Raw genomic sequence first — 25565 nt, forward strand, 5'->3', positions numbered from 1 at the left:
TTACTCACACAGCGACCTCGGTGCAAATTTTAGGACTAAAAATAATATTGTGAGGTGTGAGGTATTCAGAATAGACTGAAAATGAGTGTAAATTATGGTTTTTGAGGTTAATAATACTTTGGGATCAAAATGACCCCCAAATTCTATGATTTAAGCTGTTTTTTAGTGTTTTTGGAAAAAAACACCCGAATCCAAAACACACCCGAATCCGACAAAAATAATTCGGTGAGGTTTTGCCAAAACGCGTTCGAACCCAAAACACGGCCGCGGAACCGAACCCAAAACCAAAACACAAAACCCGAAAAATTTCAGGCGCTCATCTCTAGTGTACAGTGCCAGAGAGATTACCGGTCCTGATCAGGAAACACTGGGATGGGAGGTCAGGTTGCGGGCTCAAACACTGAATGATAGGATTTTGCATTTGGATGTTTATGTACATGACTGGTAAATCTGACCATACATCCAACTCTCACCATAGATCCAGTAGCCCCAGTTTCAGTATTGACCTTTTTGTGGGTATTTGTATACTGTATAACACATTTTCTACTGATCGATTTGCTACCACAAGTCATGTCTATACATATACTATGACAGGCCTTTGTTTCTAATCTAAGCAAGGCTTTCATTAGCAAAGCAGTAAATAAGTATGTAATTAGGACAGAATTAACATAAAACATACATATTAAATGAAGAAACAGTGCATATGAATAAAAGTATAACCACACATTAATTTCATCTATTGTAGTAAATACAGATACTTAGGTGAAATATTATGCAGACAACAATCACTGGGACAGAAGTAGCCATTCCGGTATAATTAAGGTATACTCCCTATTTACACAAGCCAGCAAGAAATGTGAATGTTAGATCTGCACACACTATGACGATAAATGGCTGGTATTAAAACCAACAATCATTAAAATAAGCGAAGCAAAAATATATAAAGTAAATAAAAGCCAGCATTTGGATTGCCAAGCCCGGATATAATATCTGCTATAGGTACTGCAATCCCTAATTGTGGCCACATTTAGCCTTGTCAATTGAGCCCTGCATGAGAAAAGTTAGGTACATACTCTGATATACTGTATACAGTGATATACATCATGCAAACTGTGGATGTAACATGATAGGACTGTTTGTGCCAATGGGCCTGAATCATGTTTGTGAGTAAAGCAAAAATTCAAGCAACTGGGCAAACCCTTGTTGCACTGCAAGTGGGGCAGAATTAACATTGTGCAGAGATTAGATTTGGGCAGTCACATCCATGGCCACACCCTTTTCCAGCAGAGGCCACAACCCTTTCCAGCAGAGCCTCGCCCCTTTTGCCGGTGTGTGCCCCCTGCTCGTGAGGCCACACCCCATTTTTGGTGGGGCCACACCCATTTTTTGCCGGTGCGTGGCAAAGCACTTCATGTTCCCTCCCTCCCTGGGTGTCACTGTAATCAGTGACACCTCTGGATTTGGGCAGGGTGTGTTCAAACTGAAATCTAAATGACAGTAAAATAAATAAAGCCGTTTAACATTTCTGGGCTACATGCAAAAGCAGCCAGTGTTTACCCTGCACTGAACAAATATAAATGTATATGCTCCCCTTGCACAGCAACATGGTTTGTTCCAGACACAAAGGGGGTCATTCCGAACCGATCGCTCGCTGCAGTTTATCGCAGCGATCGGGTTGGAATTGCGCATGTGCCAGCGCCGCAGTGTTTCCCTGCTATCGCCTTTTCCTGATTGACAGTCAGAGGCGGTCGCTGGGCGGAAGGGGGCGGCATGGCGGTGTTTGGCCGCCGTTATGGGGTCACGGTCCAGCCAACGTAGGCGTGGCCGGACCATGCGGGGGGCGGGCTGCAGCGGCTGCGTGATGTCACACGCAGCCGCTGCGGGCTGGGGAGCGACGAGTAGCTCCCGGCCTGCACGCTAAAGCTACGCTGGCCGGGAGCTACTCCTAAAGTGCAAAAACATCGCCTCTGTGCGATGCTTTTGCACTTCTGCGGGGCGGCCGGCACTGACATGCGGGGCCGCATGTATATTGTCATGATCGTAGCCCTGCAAAATTTTGCAGGGCTACGATCAACTCAGAATGACCCCCAAAGTTACTTGCTTTTTTGCTTTACTTACAACCATGAATCAGGCTCAATGTACAATTCTGCGCAATATGTCAGCACTTTATAAATAAGAGATAATAATGATTGACAGAAAGCAAAATGCCAAAATGTTTTTAATAGTTTGTAATTGCAATCTAAGCAAAACTTTACTGGGCAAAGTGCAGCTGTTCCACTATAGTGCTGACTTGACTATTAACATTACACCATCCTGTTCATTAAACCTCTGATGACTGCAGTAATATTGATGGTGTGGTTAAACAATGGCTTGGAGCAGTGATCCGTAAATGGTCGGGTCAACCATACAGCAGTGTCACTATGTGTATTTTAAAACATGAAATAGCACCATTTTAAATGCAGAAATAATATGAGAAGTTCCATTTTATCGAACTTCAGTATTCCGGAACAAATCAAAACAGATGCTAGCGTCACATATCAGATTAACAGCAAAGCAGAACACAGTTTTCACCCCAGTTTTAATGGTGTACAGATTTGACAATTACGGTACATACAAGTAACCTCTGCCACATTTATTGCACCACGTGTCTAAGACGATGTATTTAGTTACATCAGCCTGCAACTAGTGTATACAGCAGGGTTGTACTAGAAATTACCAGGGTTGGAAGCAAAATCAGCACTGAGTTTTCAGCCTGCTTACTGGAATAAATGTTTATCTGTGAATGATCAGGCGCCCTTATTCCATTGGCACCTATGTAAAATGTGTTTTCGGGTTTTTTTCTCTGTTTAAATTTAAATAGCATTTAATACTTGTGAAAGGGAGCTCCATATGCCTTCTGCTGTATAGCGCAGTGTAGCATGATTATACTGTATATAAGACAATAGCAAATATCATTTCATCTACTTGTCCCAACATACACAATATTGCTGATCACGCAGAGAATGAAAATAATCCATCACCAATTGGAATTTAAAAAAAATTAAAATAAATCTATAAAACTTTATTTAAACTACAAACGGTTATACTGTAGTTCCATAATATTGTCACATACTGCCGGACAACGCTAGTCCACACATGGATAACACCAGTCCACACATACATACATACATACGAGTCAATTATCAAATATTGAAACGAACACTGAAGGGATAGCATCCATTTACAAAGGGTTAAACTAAACCACTTACAAGTAGGCCTTCTATAAGTGAGAATTGAGGGTGCAAAATAATGAAAGTTTAATAAGAATGGTTGCGGCACTGAAAATAAACAATCAAATCTGGGTTTACCATATATAACAACTGTGCCCCAATTTGTTTACTAGCAATACCACTACACAGAAGACAATTGTCTCTGTAATACACCAACAAATGTTGCTTAAGACGACACAGGGCTTTATATACGAAGCTTTTACCAGCAAAACACAGCTAGTAAAAGCATTGCCCTTTTAAATATCAGGCTTATGCACGATCAGAAGCGCCAGGTTTTACGACCAGACGCTTTGTAAATAAGCACCACAGAGTGAACATAACGTTTAATGCATGGCTATACTCTTATTGCATCAGGCCTATTATAAAAAAAAAAAAAAAAAAACATAGTAATTTAACCCAACTCAAATATTTGTGATACAGCTAAAAGGCTATACTGTACATGTTTCTGCTGCTACAATAATTATATTTAATAGTAAAAATCAATATTTCTGTGAAAAGTTCTTAAGGATAGTGTGACATTAGTACAGAAAGAGAATTTTCAGTTAAAGGGAATTCTCTATTTAATATACATAAGAGACAGGGGCTGTACTAACTAATGTGTTAAGGTTAGGCTGCCATGCACTAAAATATTAATAAGATACGTTATCTAATCAACATCCTTTTATTTTGTTATCAATATTCAGTTATACGCATCATATAACTGTGCTTTAAATAAAGTGTTGTACATACTGTATCTAATAGGAATTCTTATTTCACTGGTTTATTTTTGTGACGATCTTTGCACAGTAAATTGCCATTTGATAACGTTAGGTTCTATTTTGTAGCAGTAATTATTTACATATAATTATACTGACACTTTGTCATACAAGAGTTACTACAGTTTTCTCCAATTCTAACTTGATGTAAATGTCAGTAGTAATTAATATTGCTAGTGACATTCCATTTTGCATTTTGTGACACTTAACTCAATTTGTGAGCTTGTGTGCCTTTGTACTTGATTACAACTCACAATGAAAATGATTCCAGTAGAAGTAATTTATGACCATACCAAATTAATGTGTTTTTTTTGTTCACATTTATCAAATGGTAAAATTCTTCTAAGAGCAATTAGACATTAAATCTAATGACTGTCATTTGGGAAAAAAAGCCTATGTATGTTACAGTGACAAAGGCACCTAGTTGAAAAACTACAGTAAACTCCAAGTTAAACAACAATCAAAAATAAATGTTTCTTAATACTATAACACACTAAAAAAAAAAAAAAAAACACACCAGAAAATGATGGACTACATAAAATTTTAGTTGGGTTTTAATCATTGGAGACAAATATATTAGTATCACCAAAACGTGTAATGATACATATCCTTCGTAAAAAAAAATCTACGTTTTCAAGTGGTCAAAATTGTACCTCCGTCTTCTCTTATAGTATCGTGCACTCTGTATACTAGTGTGTAATAAATGATACACCTGCCTGTCAGGCAGAAACTCAGCGATAGCCCACCCTAACCGATTCATTTTTCAAGAACTTGTGAGGAACAAATAAAGAAAAGATTTATATATATATATATATATATATATATATATATATATATATATATATATATATATATATATAATATTTATTTGTCAAAATAGAGTCCTGTTTACCTCAAACTGTGGTTTCAAAAACAAAACTGTATATATGCCTGAATTTCACATTGCTCATCATATCAGCAACAGCTCACTGTGGCAGACTGCAGATATATTACTTAAAGAAAAGCTTCTGTTAACCCTAAGTACATCATTGCAACACTTCTATTCAAAATATGGATCAGTTAGTCATAACACTTCCTTTATTTATTCCAACACAAAAAAAGGCTCAAATTGAATCAAATACATCCTATCACTTCACAGCAAACCATTTCACCATGACAACTCATAAAAGTCAGGGTGGGCAGAGCTATACGGCTTCCCGAGGTGGTATTTTATAGGATAATTCCTCTTATCATTTTATTAGCCAAGTCTCTGCTTCACCTGCCCTGGTATCTCTGTGATTCTGGAGCTGCCGGTGTTCACTGCTCTTATACCACCACCATTCTGGAGCTACTCATGCTCTTTATGTATACTTTCCATTCTGGAGCTACCCACCCACTGATGGTAACTGCCATGATATCCCCGACATTCTTCAGACTCCACCCCCTGATGGTAACTGTGCCCCTGCCATTCTGGAGCGACCCACCCTCTGAAAGTAACTATTCTGGTATCCCTGCCACTCTGGATATCCTAACCTTCCCATATCACTTCCTTGGTACCTTGTTATCCTGGAAGCAATCACCCCCTGATGACCACTGCACTGTATGTCCCCTTACTCAAAGCTCCTAGATAATTTTTCATAGTAATTTGTATAGACTTTCACAGTACATCATAGATACATACGTAGATTACAAAGTGACTGCTGCAGGGTAAGTATACCAGATACTGCACAGTGCTTGCCTGGTTCCTCAACAACTCTATTAAACCCCTTTCAGACATAAGCAAATACCTGGGAATTTGCCAGGGCATGATGAGTCAACCCGGGTCCTGCTTATATCTGAATGGGTCAGACCCGGGTTGACAGTCCTAAGTCCGCGACCCTGCAATTGCCCAGGGTTATTCCTAGGACTGGCAACCCAGATCAGTGGCCAAGGTTGTATGTGATATGCATTTCTTGATTACCTGGGCCATGCCTAAAAGAGTTCATTGACATTGGCCCTCATTCCGAGTTGATCACTCGCTAGCTGCTTTTAGCAGCAGTGCAAACGCTAAGCCACCACCCTCTGGGAGTGTATCTTAGCAGAAGTGCGAACGAAAGATTAGCAGAACTGCGCGTGAAAAATTTCATGCCGTTTCTGAGCAGCTCCAGACCTACTCCTATCTTGCGATGACTGCAGTCTGTTTAGTTCCTGGTTTGACGTCACAAACACACCCTGCGTTCGGCCAGCCACTCCCCCGTTTCCCCAGCCACTCCTGCGTTTTTGCCTGGCACTCCTGCGGTTTTTTAGCACACTCCCTGAAAATGCTGTGTTGCCGCCCAGAAACACCCACTTCCTGTCAATCATACTACGAACACTCGAGCGACTGCAAAATGTTGCTCGAGCTTGGGTAAAACTACAAAGTTTTGTGTGAAAGTACTTAGCGCATGCGCGCTGCGTACCATGCGCAGATTTGCCGCTTTTTCACTTGATCGCTGCGCTGCGAAAAACGGCAGCGAGCGAACTTGGAATGACCACCATCATCTCCAAACATCCACTGCTAGACTGAAGACCCGGGGTCACTGGAAGACCCAGGTCCGGTGTGAAGGGTGACAACCCGGGAATAACCCGGATTCATCACGCAGATGCGAAGTGGGGTAAGTACAGAAACCCCATCTTCAACCCTTGTTCTGTGTCCAGTGTCCAAGCTGGGTTACAGCCAGGGTTTATATCTGATAGGAGTATTAGTGTAGAGAGGGGAGACCGGACTTCTTCCTACAACACATCTTTTTCACAGGTTCCACTGAGGATTTGAGTCATATTTGATCCATATAATCCTGTAAGCAGATTGATTAACAACAATGCAGACCAAACATAGAAATGTAACCCCAGCTACAAGCGACCTGCATCTCCCAGCCAAATTATGGCGCACAGCCTGGTAGTAGGAATACATTTACAAATTAAACTGCTCCTAATAGTGAGGTGATTGCATCATTACTCGTGTAACATTTCACAGCACCCTTTTCAGATTTTACTTGCAATCATTATTCAGCGATTATTTATAAAACCCCAGAAACAGTGTTTAACATAATCTATTACAGACATAGCATTTACTATATATCACAGCTAGGCCAACTGCAAGTCTCAGCATGTTCTCTACGCACCTGCTGGGGACTTTTGGTGCCCCAACCAGCTTACTGCCTGACTTCAGACCAGAACATAGCACCACTCTGCCTTGCTGTTATATGTTCACATAACTTAGTGACCTATAGTAACAGACATCAAATTATCCAATTAGACACGCCATATCCAGAAACGAATACTCTACTATCCTATGGGGTGGGCACACAGTGCCGCCTCCTAATGCAATTGGAATAAACAAGCCACTGTATTTAATAGGATATGTGTCGGCAAGATGAAACCAGCTGGCTGTCTCCTGTTATCAGTTCCATTACTGATATATTATCTATCTCCCTCCAGCAGACACGTCTGATATTTTATAGGGCATGTCCCTCCTGTTGACATGGTGGTCAACAAAACATGGCACAAACAGTATGTGGAACCCAGCAATATTCATATCACACAGCCATTATATGAATAACCTAGAGAAGCCTCCTGGCCTCCCCACCTTTAATTAATGAACAAATAAAATTGCTAAGGTTTACACATGTATGAAAGGTTTTTCTAAAAGTGAGATTAACAACAACAACAACAACAAAAAAGAGTAAAAACAGTTTACCAGATGTTGAAGGGATTATGCAGTACTGAGGAGGAAGCGCAAGTCCTGAGGTGCAGTCACACATAACTCAGCGATGAGAAGCAGGTGCTTGCTCGCAGGCCATCGCAGAGACTGACTGTGTAAGCTACGGTTGTGGCGTTGGTCTGCTGAGAAGGTGTGCGAGGGGGCTGCTGTGCTGAGAGGGGAGAAGGAGGAAGAATTCAGACAGATGTGTCATATGTGCTTCATGTACATATATCCGCTTCCTGTCACACACACCAGCAGGTGACGAGAAGCAGAAGGGGTGCTGCCTGGTGACAAGAGCAATCTCCTTCACAAATGTGGTCTGAGAATATTTGAGGGAATATAAACTTTTACTATCACGTTAATAAACGTGTTACCCAGAAAGTACTGATAAGTACAGTATATTGTTGATGTTATGCATATAATTCATGTGTGGCTAATTTTAAAAGCATTTATGAAACAAAACAGACTTGTCAGAGATACATAGCTAATAGGATCAAAGTCTGAGGCCTATTCATTATTAAGCCACAATGGCCCCTCTGTATTAAGGAATAAAACCACTGCAAGTTGCAGAGGCGGATCCAAGTGTCACGGAGCAAGTAAGTACAGGTTGAGTATCCCTTATCCAAAATGCTTGGGACCAGAGGTATTTTGGATATGGGATTATTCCGTATTTTGGAATAATTGCATACCATAATGAGATATCATGGTGATGGGACCTAAATCTACGCACAGAATGCATTTATGTTACATATACACCTTATACACACAGCCTGAAGGTCATTTTAGCCAATATTTTTTATAACTTTGTGCATTAAACAAAGTGTGTCTACATTCACACAATTCATTTATGTTTCATATACACCTTATAGACACAGCCTAAAGGTCATTTAATACAATATTTTTAATAACTTTGTGCATTAAGCAAAGTTTGTGTACATTGAGCCACCAAAAAACAAAGGTTTTACTATCTCACTCTCACTCAAAAAAGTCCGTATTTCGGAATATTCCGTATTTCGGAATATTTGGATATGGGATACTCAACCTGTATTGTACTGATATGAGGCATTGGCCCTGAAAAGCAGCTGTCCTGAGATCCCTAACACTGCCACTTTCGTCACTGATAAGTAGCAGTGTAGGTTTACACCATCAGGCACTGAACTTTGGGCCTAATTCAGATCTGATTGCAGCAGCAAAATTGTTCTCTAATGGGAAAAACCATATGCATTGCAGGGGGGAGCGGGGGGCGATATAAGGTGTGCAGAGAGTTAGATTTGGGTGGGTTATTTTGTTTCTGTGCAGGGTAAATACTGGCTGCTTTATTTTTACACTGCAATTTAGATTTCAGTTTGAGCACACCCCACCCACATCTACAGAGCTGGCCCTAGGCATAGGCAAACTAGGCAACTGCCTAGGGCATTTGGTATGCCTAGGGGCACCAGCAGCTTCTGCTGATTAAAATATGTGGAATGCCTATATTCTGTATGTAGCATTTTGTATGCAGATACAGCCACAGTCGCACACAGTATATAGGCATGCTGCATATAATTTTAATCAGCAGAAGCTGCTTGTGCATTCTAACCATATAGTAATGCAAATAAGATGCATTTTCATAAAAAAAAGGCGCCCAACGTTAGCAGAATTGCCAGCTGACTCACGCCAGGTATCTCCTGCTGCATGTTGCATTGAGGCAAGATTTATGAGAACACATCTGTATCCAAGCAGAGGCAGAGGTCACAGTGTTAGCGACCGTGTGAGTGCTGTGTGCGGGTTGGTTGGTTGTGCTGTAGTGTTCGGCATATGTGTAAGGGGCATTATGTGTGTCATGTGTATAAATGCATTATTAATGTGCAGCAAATGTGTAAGGGGCACTCGGTGTGTCATTACGTGTATAAGGGCATTCATAATTTGTGGCATATGTGTAAGGGACATTATGTGTATAAGGGCATTAATAAAGGTTGTCATAATGTGTAAGGTGTATTATGTTTATAAGAACATTAATACTATGTGTCATGTGTAAGGGGCATTACTGTGTGGTATTATATGTATAAATGCATTACTAATGTGTGGCATTATGTGTATAAGATGCTCTACTTTGTGGTGTTATGTATAGAAAGGGCACTACTGTGTGGTCTAATGTGAATAAAGAGCAATATGGTGTGGTGTAATGTGAATAAGGAGCAATTTAGAAGGATGTAATGTGAATAAGGGGCACTACTGTGAGGAGTAATGTTTACAAGGTAAAGTGGTACTACTGTGTGATGTAACGTAAATAAGGAACAGTATCACATGATAAAATGTGAATAAAGTTGCAGTACTGTGCGGCATAATTTGAATTGGGGGTATTATTGTGTGGCCATGCCCCTTGCCAGCAAAAACACACCCCTTTTTGGGCTGTATGCCGAATCTGCGCACTGTTCCTATTTAAAATATAGGGGGTAGGAGCACCAAAATGAGGACTACTATGGGTGAGGGGTGATGGTGCTAGAAAAGGGGTGCTAGGGGGCACCAGCCAAAATCTTGCCTAGGGCATCATATTGGTTAGGGCCGGCTCTGCACATCTAACTCTCTCTGCCCCACCTGCAGTGCACATGGTTTTGCCCTTTAGAGAACAAGTTTCCTGCTGCGATCAGTTCTGAATTAGGTCCTTAGTTTATGCATATGCTCAGAGAGGGATGGCTGTATGGGAAGCGCATAGTGCCCTTGTCACTGAGCACACAACGCCGCAGTAATACATGGAGGAGAAGCGGTATCACTGCACATAACAGGCGCCGATACCACTTCTCCCCCATATGAACGTTATGGTAAGAACTTACCGTTGATAACGTGATTTCTCTTATGTCCACAGGTATCCACAGGATAACATTGGGATATTGTCGAGCGACAGCGAAAATGGCACCAACACGGTCACGAGCTTTCTGGCCTCCCAGGATGCATTGGGGCCTCCACTATATAGTCCCGCCCACTGACTCAGTCAGATCAGTTCTTTCCACAGCGATTTTAGGCAGGAACATTAGGTAGAGACCTGTACAGGCGATAAGAACACACATGCACACCCTTCCATACAAGAAGGAAGAGGTTTAGTGATTGTCTAGATCCTCAAATCAGGTGCGTCAGGGTGGGATCCCTGTGGATACCTGTGGAGATAAGAGAAATCACGTTATCAACGGTCAGTTCTTACCATAACGTTCATTTCTCTGGCTGGGTCCACAGGATTATCCACAGGATAACATTGGGATTCCCAAAGCCATTTTAGTGGTGGGGACGCTCCTGATTGCACAGGAGGACCTTTCGCCCGAAGTCTGCGTCATGAGAGGCAAAAGTATCCAAGGCATAATGTCTGATGAATGTGTTTATGGAAGACCAAGTGGCTGCCCTACATATCTGTTCTGCTGAAGCACCCTGTTGTGCTGCCCAAGAAGGACCTACCTTACGTGTAGAGTGTGCAGAGACATTAGCCGGAATAGGGAGATCTGCATGAGAATAAGCTTCTGATATCACCATTCGGAGCCATCTCGCCAGCGTCTGTTTACTAGCAGGCCATCCTCTTCTATGGAATCCGTAGAGGATGAAGAGGGAATCTGTTTTCCTGATGGCACTAGTACAATCTATGTAGATTTTTAAAGCCCGGACCACGTCCAGCGACGCTTCTCCCGCAGATAGTCCCGATACCTGAAAAGCTGGGACTACAATCTCTTCACTCAGGTGAAACTTTGATACCACCTTTGGAAGATAACTAGATCTCGTTCTGAGAACTGCTCTGTCTGGAAAAAAAATTAGGAAAGGAGACTTACAAGATAATGCTCCTAAATCTGACACTCTTCTGGCTGACGCCATTGCCAGTAAAAAAAGAACTTTAACCGTTAACCACTTAAGATCTGCTATCTCAAGTGGTTCAAACAAAGGACCCTGGAGAAATTTTAGAACTAAATTCAAATCCCAGGGAGCTGCAGGAGGAACTAATGGAGGATGAATATGTACTACTCCTTGGAAAAGCGTATGTACATCCTGTAGGTCAGCAATCTTCTGCTGAAACCATACAGTCAACGCTGAGACTTGCACCCTCAAGGAAGCAACCTTCAACCCTTTATCCAATCCTGCCTGAAGGAAATCCAAAATCCTAGCTACTTTAAAAGATCTCGGATTGTAATTTTTTCCAGTACACCAGTGAATATAGGCTTGCCATATTTTATGATACACACGAGCCGAAGAAGGCTTTCTTGCTCTAAGCATGGTTTCGATTACTTGTTTAGAAAAACCTTTAGCCTCTAGGATAGAGGTTTCAACAGCCACGCCGTCAAAGATAGACGGTCCAGACGACTGTGACAACAAGGACCCTGCATTAAAAGATCTGGACGTTGAGGGAGCAGTATCGGTGCTTCCACGGACATTCTCAACAGATCTGTGTACCAATGCCTTCTTGGCCAAGCTGGAGCTATTAGAATGATTGCTCCTTTTGCCTGTTTTAGCTTTCTCACTACTCTGGGTAACAGAGATATTGGAGGGAACAGATATGCCAGCTGAAACCTCCATTCTACTGACAGTGCGTCTACCAGGACCGCTCCTGGGTCCCTTGTTCTTGATCCGTACCTCGGAACTTTGTTGTTTAGACGAGACGCCATAAGGTCTATCTCCGCTAGACCCCATCTGTTCACCAGTGTCTGAAACACTTCTGGGTGTAGTGCCCATTCGGTTTCCTGAATGGTGTGCCGACTGAGAAAATCTGCTTCCCAATTTAGTACACCCGGGACAAATACTGCTGGCAATGCCGGGAGATGGAGTTCTGCCCATTTTAGAATGGAAGTTACTTCCTCCATCAGACTCCTGCTGTGAGTTCCTCCTTAATGATTGAGGTATGCTACTGCCGTCCCATTGTCTGAGCGATCTGGACTGGTCTTCCTTGTAGATTGTCCTTTGCCTGAACTAGGGCCAAGTAAATGGCTCTTATTTCTAACAGATTTATCGGCAGGCGACTTTCCCTTGCGGTCCATTTTCCCTGGAACCATAGGCTTCCGAGTACCGCCCCCCAGCCTTGCAGGCTGGCATCTGTCGTCAGGACTTGCCACTCTTTTATCCAAAAGGGTCTCCCCTTGTTTAAATGGTCTGTCTGTAGCCACCATGCTAGAGACCATTTTACATTTACTGGAATCTTTATCATCTGTTTCTTTATCGTTTAATGATTTCCGTTCCATTTGGTCAAAATGAGATGCTGCAACGGTCTGGAGTGGAATTGCGCATATTCCACCATGTCGAACGTTGATACCATCAGACCCAACAGTCGTATTGCTGCATGGACTGACATTGTCTGGGCTTGCAACGCTTCCTGAGCCATAACCTGCACCTTGACTATTTTTTTCTCTGGTAAGAGAACTTTCTGTAGGTCTGAATCCAGTATGGCCCCCAAATGAACCATCCGGTGTGACGGATTCAGGGACGACTTCTCCCAATTTATGAGCCACCCGTGTCTCTGTAAACAAACTATCGTCTATTGGAGATGGCTCAACAGTAAATCTTGCGACTGTGCTAAGATTAACAGGTCGTCTAGGTATGGGAATATTCTTATCCCTTGTTTGCGCAGACAAGCTGCCATAACCACCATGATCTTGGTAAACACCCTGGGTGCTGTAGCTAGCCCGAAAGGCAGAGCTTGGAACTGGAAATGTTCCTGGAGGATGGCAAACCTGAGGTAACACTGATGTGACAGTGCTATGGGCACATGTAGGTAAGCATCCCGTACATCCAGAGATACCATGTAGTCTCCCGGTTCCATAGCCAACATTATGGAGCGTAACGTCTCCATGTGGAACTTCGGGATCCATATGTAGTTGTTCAACATCTTCAGATTTAGAATTGGTCGATAAGACCCATTTGGTTTCTGGATTAGAAACATATTGGAGTAATACCCCTGTCCCTTTTGTGATGGAGGTACTGGGACAATCACACCTGACTGCAGTAATTTTTGGACTGCTTCTTGCAGGGCATTGGCCTTCGACTCTATACGAGATGGGCTGGTGCAAAAAAATCTTTGAGGAGGCTGCCTCCTGAATGGGAACCCATACCCCTGAGATACTACCTTCTGCACCCAGGCATCTGTTGTTGACTGTTGCCATATGTGTGCAAATTGCAGGAGTCGGCCCCCAACCCTGGAATCCTCCAGGCGGAGGCCCGTCTCTTCAGGCTGAGGGTTTCTGTTCAGGTTTGGAAGCTGGCTTTTTGCTAGCCCACTGCTTCCTACCCCTGGATTTAAACTGGGGTTGTTTAGGCTCCTCTTTAGCTTTCGCTTTGCTTTGCCAGCGAAATGAGCGAAATTTTAAACCCTTGGACTTCGGGTTATAGGTAGCCGGAAATCTGACCTTTATCGATTCAGCCTCTGATTCTAGGATATCCGATAAAGGTTTTCCAAATAATATATTACCCACGAAAGGCAATGTTTCCAATTCTTTCTGGGACTCCGCATCTGCCTTCCAGGTCCGTAGCCAAACTGCTCTGCCAGCGACTACTGCCAGGGCTGAAGCTTTAGAAGCAACACTGCCTACATCAATAGCTGCTTCTTCTAAATACTGGGCAGATTGTCTTAAACGGCAAAGACGGTCCTCTTGCTCCCTAGTAGGAGAGGGGATGTCATTCAGGGGATGTAGTTCCTCTATCCATGTCAGGGGATGTAGTTCCTCTATCCATTCGCCCATTGCCTTTGCTACCCAGGCCGAAGCCAGGTCTTACCACTGCACCTACAAGAGAAAAAATATTTTTCAATAGGCTCTCTACCCTTCTGTCTGTGACATCATTCAAAGAGGTAGATGACAGTGGTAAAGCAGATTTATGCACGAGTCGCAGAACATGTGCATCTACTTTTGGAGGAACTTCTCTCTTTGAACAATCTCCAGCAGGAAATGGATAATAAGAATCCCATCTCTTAGGAATCTTATACTTTTTACTGGGCGCTGCCCAAGACTCATCCATCATTTCCGTCAACTCATCTGACGCTGGAAATTCAGCTTTCACTGACTTTGTTCGTTTGAATACAGGTGCTTTTGCTTTTAACGCTGTCTTGGCTGGTTCCTCCAGAGAAAGCACAGCCTTCACTGCATTAATGAGTTCAGCTACATCTTCTGAACTAAAGCTCTGCGACTGATCATCATACGGAGTTGAATCTATTGTTTCCGCATCATCATCCGAAGTATCATCTTGTGTAGTCTGCCATACAGACGTATCTGTCTTAGTCTTACCTGCCCCTTGGTTGCTTGTAGAAGCTACTGGAACCAAACCAAAGGAAGGGAGCTGCATGTATGGGTTCATAGTGTAACCTAACCCTTGAGGTGGTGCTACCGGAGCTAACCTGTCCGCTATTGAAGACAGAGTCTTTGCGAACATATTCCATGGTGGCTCTACTGGAGGTTGAACTAACTCCTGTTTTTTACTTCGCTGAAAAGCGAAACAGTTTGCACACAAACCCTCATAAGTGACCAATTGATTCATATCAATTACCCCTGACTTACAAGATAAGCATGTTAGGGCTATGGGAGTGCTTGACAAATTCTCCTCATCACTTTTGCCGCTCACAGACATTTTATCTGATAGTGACTACACAATTTTGTGACTGAAAAACACCCTATAATCAGTATATAGAGGTGAAATCAATCTGACCACAGTGCACCTGATTTGAGGGTCAGAACAGGACTGACATTACACAGAAAAGTCAGCACACATACTAGCAATCAGTCACATGTTAAAGCATTAGACATTGTCATATGAGAATACAACTTCCATAATAACTTAAACATAAGTAGGAAAATTGTACTTCTGTTTTAACTGGTTCTAATTTCAACATAACATGCAGAAAACACAGTAATATACAGGTCTCATATGCAATAGGTACTAAAAAATTAACAATGCATACTAAGAAGTAGAGAGAATTTTTAGTACTGTATACCCTGCCTCCAGAGAGCGGGATACAGGGAGACTCACCACACTTCCATATCCAAGCAAAGACGCTCGTAAGACGCTGAGTGGATTCAGACGCTACTGGTGTACACTGCCGCTCTTGGTAACTGATATCGGACACGGACGCTCACCAACGGACACGGACGCTGAGCGACTCCACGTGCATGCAGACGGTAAAGGCCTGCGACTCGGTCTGGGCGGGTTTATATCCAGTGTACACAACCGCAGCGTCTAAGCTGCGACCGAGCACCCTCGTGGTAGCGTCTGAGCCGGAAGTGAGGTCATTCAGTTTATGAAACGAGAGACACGCGGGAACTGGCCATGAACTCGGAGGAGGGGCGGCCAGGAGAGCGTCTGAAACCCCCTGTTGACTTAAACTCCCAGGATCGTGGCCTCTACCTAGTCCTGGCGCCTATGATCCCCGGAGCGTAGCGCTGTCACACTCGAGATGTTCGGCGCATCAACACACTGTTTGTAGTCTCCACCAAATCAGTGTAGCTGTGTCCTGACCCCTCTAGTAAGAGGAAGTCCATAGACTCACCGTCTCTCCATGCTCCGGCCACTGCCTGGTTACGTCTGCTGGACCTGCTAGAACATCCGACACAGACACCCGTCGAGACAGCACTGTACCGCGGAGGTAAGCGTTGTTGCGACCCGGTGGGGAGTTGTTGGAGCGACTCTTTCTAATATGCGTTTAAGACGCTGTTAAGAGAAGTCGCTCAAAAACCAAAACAGTAAGTCTATAAAAATAAATTAATTAAAACTTAAGGCTGCTTTCACAGCAGCCCTGTGACCATGCGGCTTCCTGCCGCACCAAGCAAAAAACTGATCTGACTGAGTCAGTGGGCGGGACTATATAGTGGAGGCCCCAATGCATCCTGGGAGGCCAGAAAGCTCGTGACCGTGTTGGTGCCATTTTCGCTGTCGCTCGACAATATCCCAATGTTATCCTGTGGATAATCCTGTGGACCCAGCCAGAGAAAACAAGGTTTCTTATGTCTACCCCTCAGCAGGGTCAGCGACAGGGGGTCAAAGGGGACACCTGTACCAGGCCCCAAGGATCAGTGGGGCCCCAAGTATATGCCACTTAGTGTCTGGCAGGGATGTAAACCGTCTTGTCCAAACAGGATAGTGAGCTGTAGTCGGTGTGGGAGCAGCCTCAGAGTGACAGGAGCCTCTCACACAGAGACTGTGCGGCACGAGTCTGAGTCTGCTCATTGCTGTAGCGCTGCTAGTTTGGATTCCGGTGCCCTGCGCTGGCCTCTTCTGGTGTGGTGAGAGCCGCATGGAGCCTGCTGTGCTGTGTGAGGGAACAGGATACTGGTGAGTGAGGAGAGTTGAGTCTCTCAGAGTGGATTGGTGAGGGGATACAGGGCTTTGGGATGCAGTAGGGGAGCTGGGAATGCATCATGGAGTCAATGGGGAGAGAGACTGTGGGGTGTTTGGGAGGAAGGAAAGAGGGAGACACAGACTGTGGTGTGTGTGTGTGTGTGTGTGTGTGTGTGTGTGTGTGTGTGTGTGTGTGTGGGGGGGGGGGGAGTAAGGAGGGGTATACATATTTATATATGTGTATAAATAAATCTATACTATATATATTTATTAACAGTTTCTTATAAAGCGCAGCAAATTCTCTTGTGCTTTAATAAATAAATATATATATATATATATATATATATATATACATACATACACGAGACAAAAAGGAAGGAAAAGGCGCCTAATAGTGCATCAACCCAAAACACTTTAGTTTTAGTGATAGTGTATATTTCCACACGTACCAGATAGGAAGCCCTAGGATAAACCTACATGGATTAACAACGCTTTATGATAGTAGATCCTGGAACCATCCACCGCTCATATGTTCCTCAGGACTCCAAAAGTACATCAGTGACCCAATAATAAATAAAATCTATAGTGTAATATGTAAAAAAAAAAAAGGAAATTTATTATACACACAATGATCAAAGCTAAAACAGCTCACAAATCCCTGAGCAGGAGTAACAGTGCCTTAACACGTTTCGTCCTTCAACAATTCAGTAGGACTTTATCAGGAGGAAGTGAGCTGTTTTATCTTTTATCAGATAAGCCTGTTATGCACTGACTAAAAATCTGTGCACACTTTTTATATACGCTTAACTATATTTTTTTTATTGTACTTATAATAAATTTCCTTTTTTTTTTTTTAAACGTATTACGCTATATATTTTATTTATTTATTTATTATTGGGTCACTGATATACTTTTGGAGTCCTGAGGACCATATGAGCAGTGGACGGTTCCAGGATCAACTATCAGAATGCATTGTTAGCCCATATAGGTTTATCCTAGGGCTTCTTATCTGGTACGTGTGGAAATATACACTATCGCTGAAAGTAAAGTGTTTTGGGTTGATACACTATTAGGCGCCTTCGCCTTCCTGTTTGTCACAGAAATCGCCTATGGAGACATAGGTTTTCGGCTTGTTTGGCAGCCACTGGTCAACCCAGGAAGTACATACCCAGGGATTCAGTGAAGGAGGAATCTTCTTCTTTAAAAATTCAGATGTAGATAAATTATAAGTTAAGCGCCAATTTCATTATTTGTTGTATATATATATATATATGAGGGAGCCCCAGAGAAATCACTCTACCAGGCCCCAAGGTTTCTGTTGCCGGCCCTGCCCCTCAGTCAGATGGCTGTAATCAAAACTGTTTATTCTGTAGATGGCATGGCAGACATGTTGACATACCATCACAAGTCAGATGCGATGCTTTGCAGGTACAGTATAGCACAGTTCCTAGTCATCCATCCAAGAACACACCAATACAGTTAAAGACAGACAATATTCCCTCCAGGTGGTTGGTGCTAGTGCCCCCTCCCTATGGCAGTTGGTGACTGTTGGCTACCTGTGAAGATTGTGTTACAGCATCTACCCCTTCCTTATAAGTGGTCAGTCCAATTACCTCCCGTCCTGGCTGAATCTGACACATCCGTTATATACAGTGCTGTGCACCACTTATACATCCCTGCTGCATTAACCCTGTGTCAGCCAGTACTGTAAACCTGTTCTGCTTGGATAATACACCCTCGCTAAGTTATTTACTGTGTGGACTAACCTCCATCACACAGCGCAGCCACACCTATGGGGTAAGGTGAGCTTGGCTGAGAAGCTTGATCAGTATTCAAGGGAACACGGTAATAAATATTAAAGCATATAAAAGCTAACTACTGTTATTTATTCGACAATGGATTATAATGAACTGTAGAATACTGAGACAAGTATCTATACACTGGGAATACTTTAGACCTAATTTAGTTCCCTTTTTGTTTTCCCTTGCATAGAAGAGGAAAACACTTCCAATGCACATTAATCAGAACTGTTTTATCGTGCTGCATATTAATGCTGGCTGGACATATAAGGTGGAGGAAGTGATGACTATGAGAAACGCCTGAAAATTAGTAAAATGATTAAATGGAAATTTAAGTGAAACAGGAAGAATGAAAATAAATTAGGGAACAGAAAAAGAAACCAAAACAAAAATGTATATATAAGTGATATGATAAACAATTTATGAAGTTAATTTGATATTTCGAACAGGGGGACTTCCAGAGAAGTAATTAGCCTTTATTTACGAGGATTGCTCAGCTGCCATCGTGATTAAATAAAATTATATATTGCAGTGATAAGTAATTTATTTCCACTTAAAATCATACTTTCATTCAATAACTGTTAAGGGTCAACCTTCACCTTTGAAAAAGTCACGTGGAGCGTGACGAAACGCGTTAGAACCCTCTTTCCTTTATACACTTCTCACTGCTTGCTCCCCGAACAGCTGACTACAGCCATCGGTTCCCTGCCTTCATCACATTGGTCTCCTTTGCCGGCTTGGAGACCGTGTACATCTGCAACGGGACAGCCATTTGAGTGCAACAGCCACACCATCCTCTCCCCGCTAAGCCATTAGAGTGGGCATTGCAGGCATTCACAGCCAAGGACGCTCTGTGTTACCAGCCCACGGGAGAAGGTAAAGTGGCTACACACAATACGATACTGACAGATGGCTGCGGGGCATATTGCTACAAACGTGTGGCATAGAAACATTGTATCCACTCTGCATTGAGTTGAACTATTCACACTACCATCATTTATACAGCAAGTACCATGGTTAAGCTACTATGATGATTTATCTATAGCCTAATTACCAATATTGTTACAGCTGCTAGACTCACAGCAATATATTCCATCGGCTTGAGCATTTCAGGACAGCAATTCCTGGTGGATTTTTACCAACTCGGGTGGATACTGATGATATAATCTTATATACGGTGCTATAGTGTTGTAAATTTATATATTTCAATATTGTGGATCTTTTTGATGCTACTTTTAAATGTATTATACTAATAAACTTTTAAAAACGTCAGCTCTCCTCTCCTACAATTTATTCTGTATTTTTTCACTCCAATGAGCGCAGCCGTTTTTTCTTTTTATTTTGATGACTATGAGAAACGCCTGAAAATTAGTAAAACGATTAAATGGAAATTTAAGTGAAACAGGAAGAATGAAAATAAATTAGGGAACAGAAAAAGAAACCAAAACAAAAATGTATATTTAAGTGATATGATAAACAATGTATGACGTTAATTTGATATTTCGAACAGAGAAGTAATTAGCCTTTATTTACGAGGATTGCTCAGCTGCCATCGTGATTAAACATAATTATATATTGCAGTAATAAGTCATTTATTTCCACTTAAAATCATACTTTCATTCAATAACTGTTAAGGGTCACCTAAAAAAAATAAAAATACATTTGCTAAAATTCTGTTCTTGCAATTTCAATAAAATAGTTAAAAAAAAATAAAAAAAATTTTTTGGCAGACTGTCTTTGCTGTGTGAGGTAGCACAAACTATTGCTATATAATAGCAGAACTGTCCTTTGCTCCCCACATTCAATCTGTCTCAAAATAATGTTACATGCATCTAAAAAACATATCCAAAATACGACCATACCTTACACAAGACACTGCAAAAACTCTAATCCATGCTCTCCTTATCTCCCGCATTGATTTTTGCAATAGTCTTCTTACTGGTCTTACCAAAAAGAGACTCTCACCACTACAATCCATTCTGAATGCAGCTGCAAGGCTAATCTTCCTTGCTAGATGTTCATTATCTGCAGATCCACTCTGTCAGTCCCTCCATTGGTTACCTGTATTCTACCGTATTCAATATGAAATACTTTTACTCACACATGAGGCCATTAACCATACTACACCAATGTACATCTCTTCGGTCATCTCAAAATATCTCCCAACCCGACCTCTCCGCTCTTCTCATCCACACTCATTACTTGCTCCCATGCATGATTGCAGGACTTTCTTCGGGCTGCACCCACTCTGTGGAATGCCTTACCATGCACAATAAGACTCTCCCCTAGTCTCCAAACCTTCAAACGTTCCCTGAAAACTCACCTCTTCAGGCTAGCTTATCACATTCCAGAACCACTCACTCAACCTTCATAAGCTTTCCTATCCGATTATATCCCCACTGTACAGTCCACACATACCCCCCACATATTTTCTCTTTCTTTACTTTCCCTTCCTTCTGACCATGGTTCATCATTGCTGTGATGTGATATCATGCAACCACCTAGAACCTTTACAATGCAGTGGACAAATAGGCAATAGATAGTGCCTTTCCTTGTGTATCAATGCCTATTTCCCTATAGATTGTAAGCTTGTGAGCAGGGCCTTCCTACCTCTATGACTGTTTGTTTAATACCCAGTTTTGTTTTATCATTGTGTACAATAGTAAAGCGCAATGGAATTAACTGTGCTATATAAGAAACTGTTAATAAATAAATAATAGGGTTCTCCAGCATGCTCTGCCAGCTTTAGTATGCCCTAATAACAGGGCATGTTGGTATGTGTAGTTCCATAACTGGAGGGCCACTGTCAAAGTCGAAAAATATAGCGACCTATGATGCCTTGTACTAACCCCATGCGCTTGCCCGCTGCACGTGCACATTCTCTCCCGTGCGTGCGCATATTTGCAGTTGCGTGACGGCGCCTCCACGGTTGTGCGCTCAGGCGCGTGGTATGCGCATTTACGGTAGAATTTGTGTGCGTCTGGCGGGCGACTCGATCGTTACATAGTTAATCTAAATAGTGTATTTTATAGGTTATGGTCCCCTTAATAATATCAGTAAGTTTGTTTAGTGTAACTGGTTCATGGACAGAGAGATCCCTCTTTACATGATACGAAGGGTCAGACAGGTTTTGAGCAGTGGTGTTTAGTATGCAACGGAAGAGTATATTATTAGTAACATTCCGGTGTTGGTTTGAAAGAGATTAATCGCTCCTGCGTATAGTTATGTTTATAAGAAGTTTATGGACATTTACTGTATTTGCAGTTCATTATCCATGCGGCGGGAAACCTGAGATTCCCTCCCACCTGAGCAGTTTGAAATAGTCACAGCCCACCTGTTCGAATCAACCTATGACCTTTCGTTATAATGTGGAGACAGATTCCTGTGTCCGATGAACAATGAGATTGTAGGGCCCTTTGTAGTGTACTGTATGTTGTGTATATAAGAACAGCCAGCCTGGGCCAGCTCAGTTTTCTCTCCACAAAGGTTTTCATCATTGACTAACTAGAGAGCTGGTTCCAGGACTGCGCTAGCGATCATTCCCCACGTGTGTAAGTTCTCTGTGACCAACTTATTCTCTGTCTGTATTTGCCATACTCTCTCTCTCTCTCTCTCACTGTTATTGTTTAGGATTAAGACGCAATTGTATATTTATGTCCAGTTATTCTGTTTAGGTGTTTTATGTTAGTGCTGTAGTGTATAAGCTGTTAACTGTTTTCCCCTTTTTCATACAAATTATCGTTAGTAAAGGTGTCGGAACCTCAGCAAGGTGTCTGTGTTTCTCTAGCTAGTATAGAGGGTTTCTGAGCGTCTCAATCGCTCAATCAGCTTTTATATAATAGAGGTTAATCAGCGTTACATTGTGTTAACATTACAAGACCAAGGTTTACAGTATAAGCTTAGCCTTTCAGTGTGTTGCATACAAGGTTTACTGTGTGTCATCCTGTGAGCGTCTGCGCCGCTCGTGTTCCTCTCGTGGACACAGCGTCCGCTACGCTAGTAGCGTAGCATTACGGTGCTCGGGCCGCCTATAGCGTGCTCGATACCCAGCGTAAGCCGTGAGCGAACGTGCCGCTCGTGCATCTCGACCACGGCGCTAAGTGCGTACCATTACGGTACCCCGTACGCCCATTGCGTACTGAGTCTCTTACCAATATATAGTGAATGTTATAAGATAAATAATTAGCTTTATCAATTGGCGGCTCGTCCGTCCTCCACATATCCGCTCTAGCGAACACAAGCAGACTTTATCTGTCAGCAAAGGGCGGGAAGGTAGTATCCCTTCGTATCCGTGTTGGTGGTGAGGGATACGGTAGTGCTGACTAGATAAGCGTCTGCATCGCTACGTTGTAGGAGTGCTGGTGGAATCCGGAACCGGAAGGTAAGAACAGTACGCTATTGTCTTTTAAAACTGTTTCATTTCTGTTTGGTACACATTGCATACGCAACACAAGCACACACCTGCATTTCTTTTTCATTTGTATACTTTCACATCTCATTCTCCTGTTTGCCATTTATCATTGATAACGTCCTGAGAAAGATTTGTTGCTATTGATAGTTAAAAGTAAAAATAATACGTAAGGAAGTAATTTGTAAAACACGCACACGGCTTTGCCTAAGATACAAGGAAGTTCTGTGTGGTGCTCGGTAAATGATTACAGTTAAATATCATTTGCATTGATAGAAACGTGTTACTTGTGTTACTGTGGACGTGTCTGGCCTGTGTACACGTGTCCCTGACAAAGGGCGGGACAAGCGTACGCAACGCAAGGGATTACACACGTAGCGTATATTACGCAACGGAGCGTATGGGTACGCCCACGTAATACAAATCACACGATAGTATTGTTTTAGTAGGCGATATGGAAGCAACGCGATAATAGCACAAATTGATTTCAGTTTCCAAAATTTAGTTTAAATACCTTACTTTACTGTAATACCTCTGGGGAGAGCTATCAGATTACGGGAAATGATTTTTCTGATCAGAAAACTATAGAATGATAGTGTGGGTTGAAAACGGTATGAGTGTATTGAACTCCTCTTGGTGAAGTCTTGGTGAAATCTTGGTGAAGTCTTGGTGAAGTAAGTCTTGGTGAATCACGGTCTAGGTGAATACGTGATGAGCACGGTCTAGGTGAAAACGTGCATGCACGGTCTTGGTGAACAAGTGCGACGAAGTGTGATAATTTTGTGGTATTACGCTTCGGCTGTTTTGGAGCACAGTAGGGAGACTCTAATGATCCTACCATTTATAGGCAACAAGTGTCTATAAGTGGTACGATTGGACCGCACGGTTGTATGTGTGACCAATAACGCAACGTGATATGAGGTCGTATATTTAAATTGCCCTCATGCGTGTTGTAGGGAGCACATGCAAGCGTGATTTGTGTAAAATATAAAGGTAAGGAATTTTTGCTGGTAGGGCCTGCAACGATTACGTGGGTCTGCTAAAAGGGGCGGATTCGTTGTACTCGGAGCAGAAGAAGCTGGTGGAAGAGCTTGGAAAACTCCCACCGTAGACTTCTGTGTTTGGTGCATTTTAGGAAGTTTTTCTGTGTTAAAAAGGTCCACAATGGAAGCCAAGTGCACAACACAGGGACGTTTAGCAGTCAGGGTTCAGACTGAAGAGGCTTGCAGACCCCGAGGGTCTGCTCGGTTAGTAATGTGGGGGACGTATGGTCCCCACACTGAGACCTTTTGTGATGAATGGACACGAATGACTGTGGGGGATAAAGCACCTTTTCCTGGGATAGGTAGTTTTGACTCAGAGGTATTGCATAATTTAAGGCGAAGGATCTGTCTCAAAATCCGGGAAGCAACGGATTAGACATTATGATTGTTTACAGATATGGCAACAAGAAGGTGAGATACAAAGGGAATTAGCTTACACAGCTGACTCTCACTTTGGTAAGAAAAATATGGCAACAAGAGAGAAGGTGGTTACAGAGAATGGCACACTGGTATATGATAAACATGCACTTAGCAACTGTATTGATGATAAGAATAATTGTAACAAATGTAATAATGATAAAAGTAAAACTGTTAAATGTACAACTGTTAACCCGTGCAAGTTGCACCCCATGTTAAACTTCCCTCAGAATTACAAGCAAGAAAGTGAGCCCAGCACGATGTCGGCACCTTTCCAGCAGCCATCATACAAGACATCCAGGTGGACACGGCCCAATCGGTAAAGGCAGTAGTAGAACCCCCTAATGGAGGGTCAGGTGAGGTCGTGTCCACAGGTACGTACGGTGTTATATATCACGCACAAACAAATGTACCCCATATTATAGAGTCAACACAAGATGATGTAGTTGAACTTAACCCTGTCAGGGTGATCACAGTCCCAAATGGACAGACTGACGCTCAGGGAGTCACTTCCGTCAGAGACATTGCTATGCATTGTCCCTGGTCCCGGATGGAATTGAGGACAATTATGTCTGAATTTCCTGATCCCAGGAGAGATCTAGCCGCATGTCAGAGGTTTATTAAAGAATTAGGTAACGCCGCAGAACCCACAAACAAAGATTGGCGGACATTGCTGAGGGCATGTTTACACTCCAATGTCGACTCAGTGACATTTATCGCTGACTGTAAATTAGACGAAGAGGTACCCCTTACGGATGCGTACAACCAAGATAATGTAAAAAGAATCAATCTGCAATTAGGAGTATATTTCCCAACTATTGTCAAGTGGAACAAAATTTTCTCCATTAGACAAAAAGAAGGTGAAATGGCAGCAGAATATTTCCATCGAGCACTGCAGGAAATATCT

General features: G+C 42.5%; 1 protein-coding gene across 2 annotated transcripts in view; it reads right to left on the reverse strand.

The window, feature by feature from the left end:
* The window catches only part of RHOH (ras homolog family member H), a 164310-nt gene that overhangs the window by 71773 nt on the left and 66972 nt on the right, over nucleotides 1-25565 (reverse strand). Inside the window, exon 2 of one of the 2 annotated variants that reach the window (XM_063921098.1) lies at nucleotides 7719-7893. The exons of the other annotated variant lie outside the window; for it this stretch is intronic. The gene's annotated coding sequence lies outside the window, so the exon portion shown is untranslated. The remainder of the gene's footprint in view (nucleotides 1-7718; nucleotides 7894-25565) is intronic. 2 annotated transcript variants of the gene reach the window in all.

This window comes from Pseudophryne corroboree, chromosome 1 (genome assembly GCF_028390025.1).
Source record: "Pseudophryne corroboree isolate aPseCor3 chromosome 1, aPseCor3.hap2, whole genome shotgun sequence".
In the NCBI taxonomy this organism is placed as follows: Eukaryota; Metazoa; Chordata; class Amphibia; order Anura; family Myobatrachidae; genus Pseudophryne; species Pseudophryne corroboree.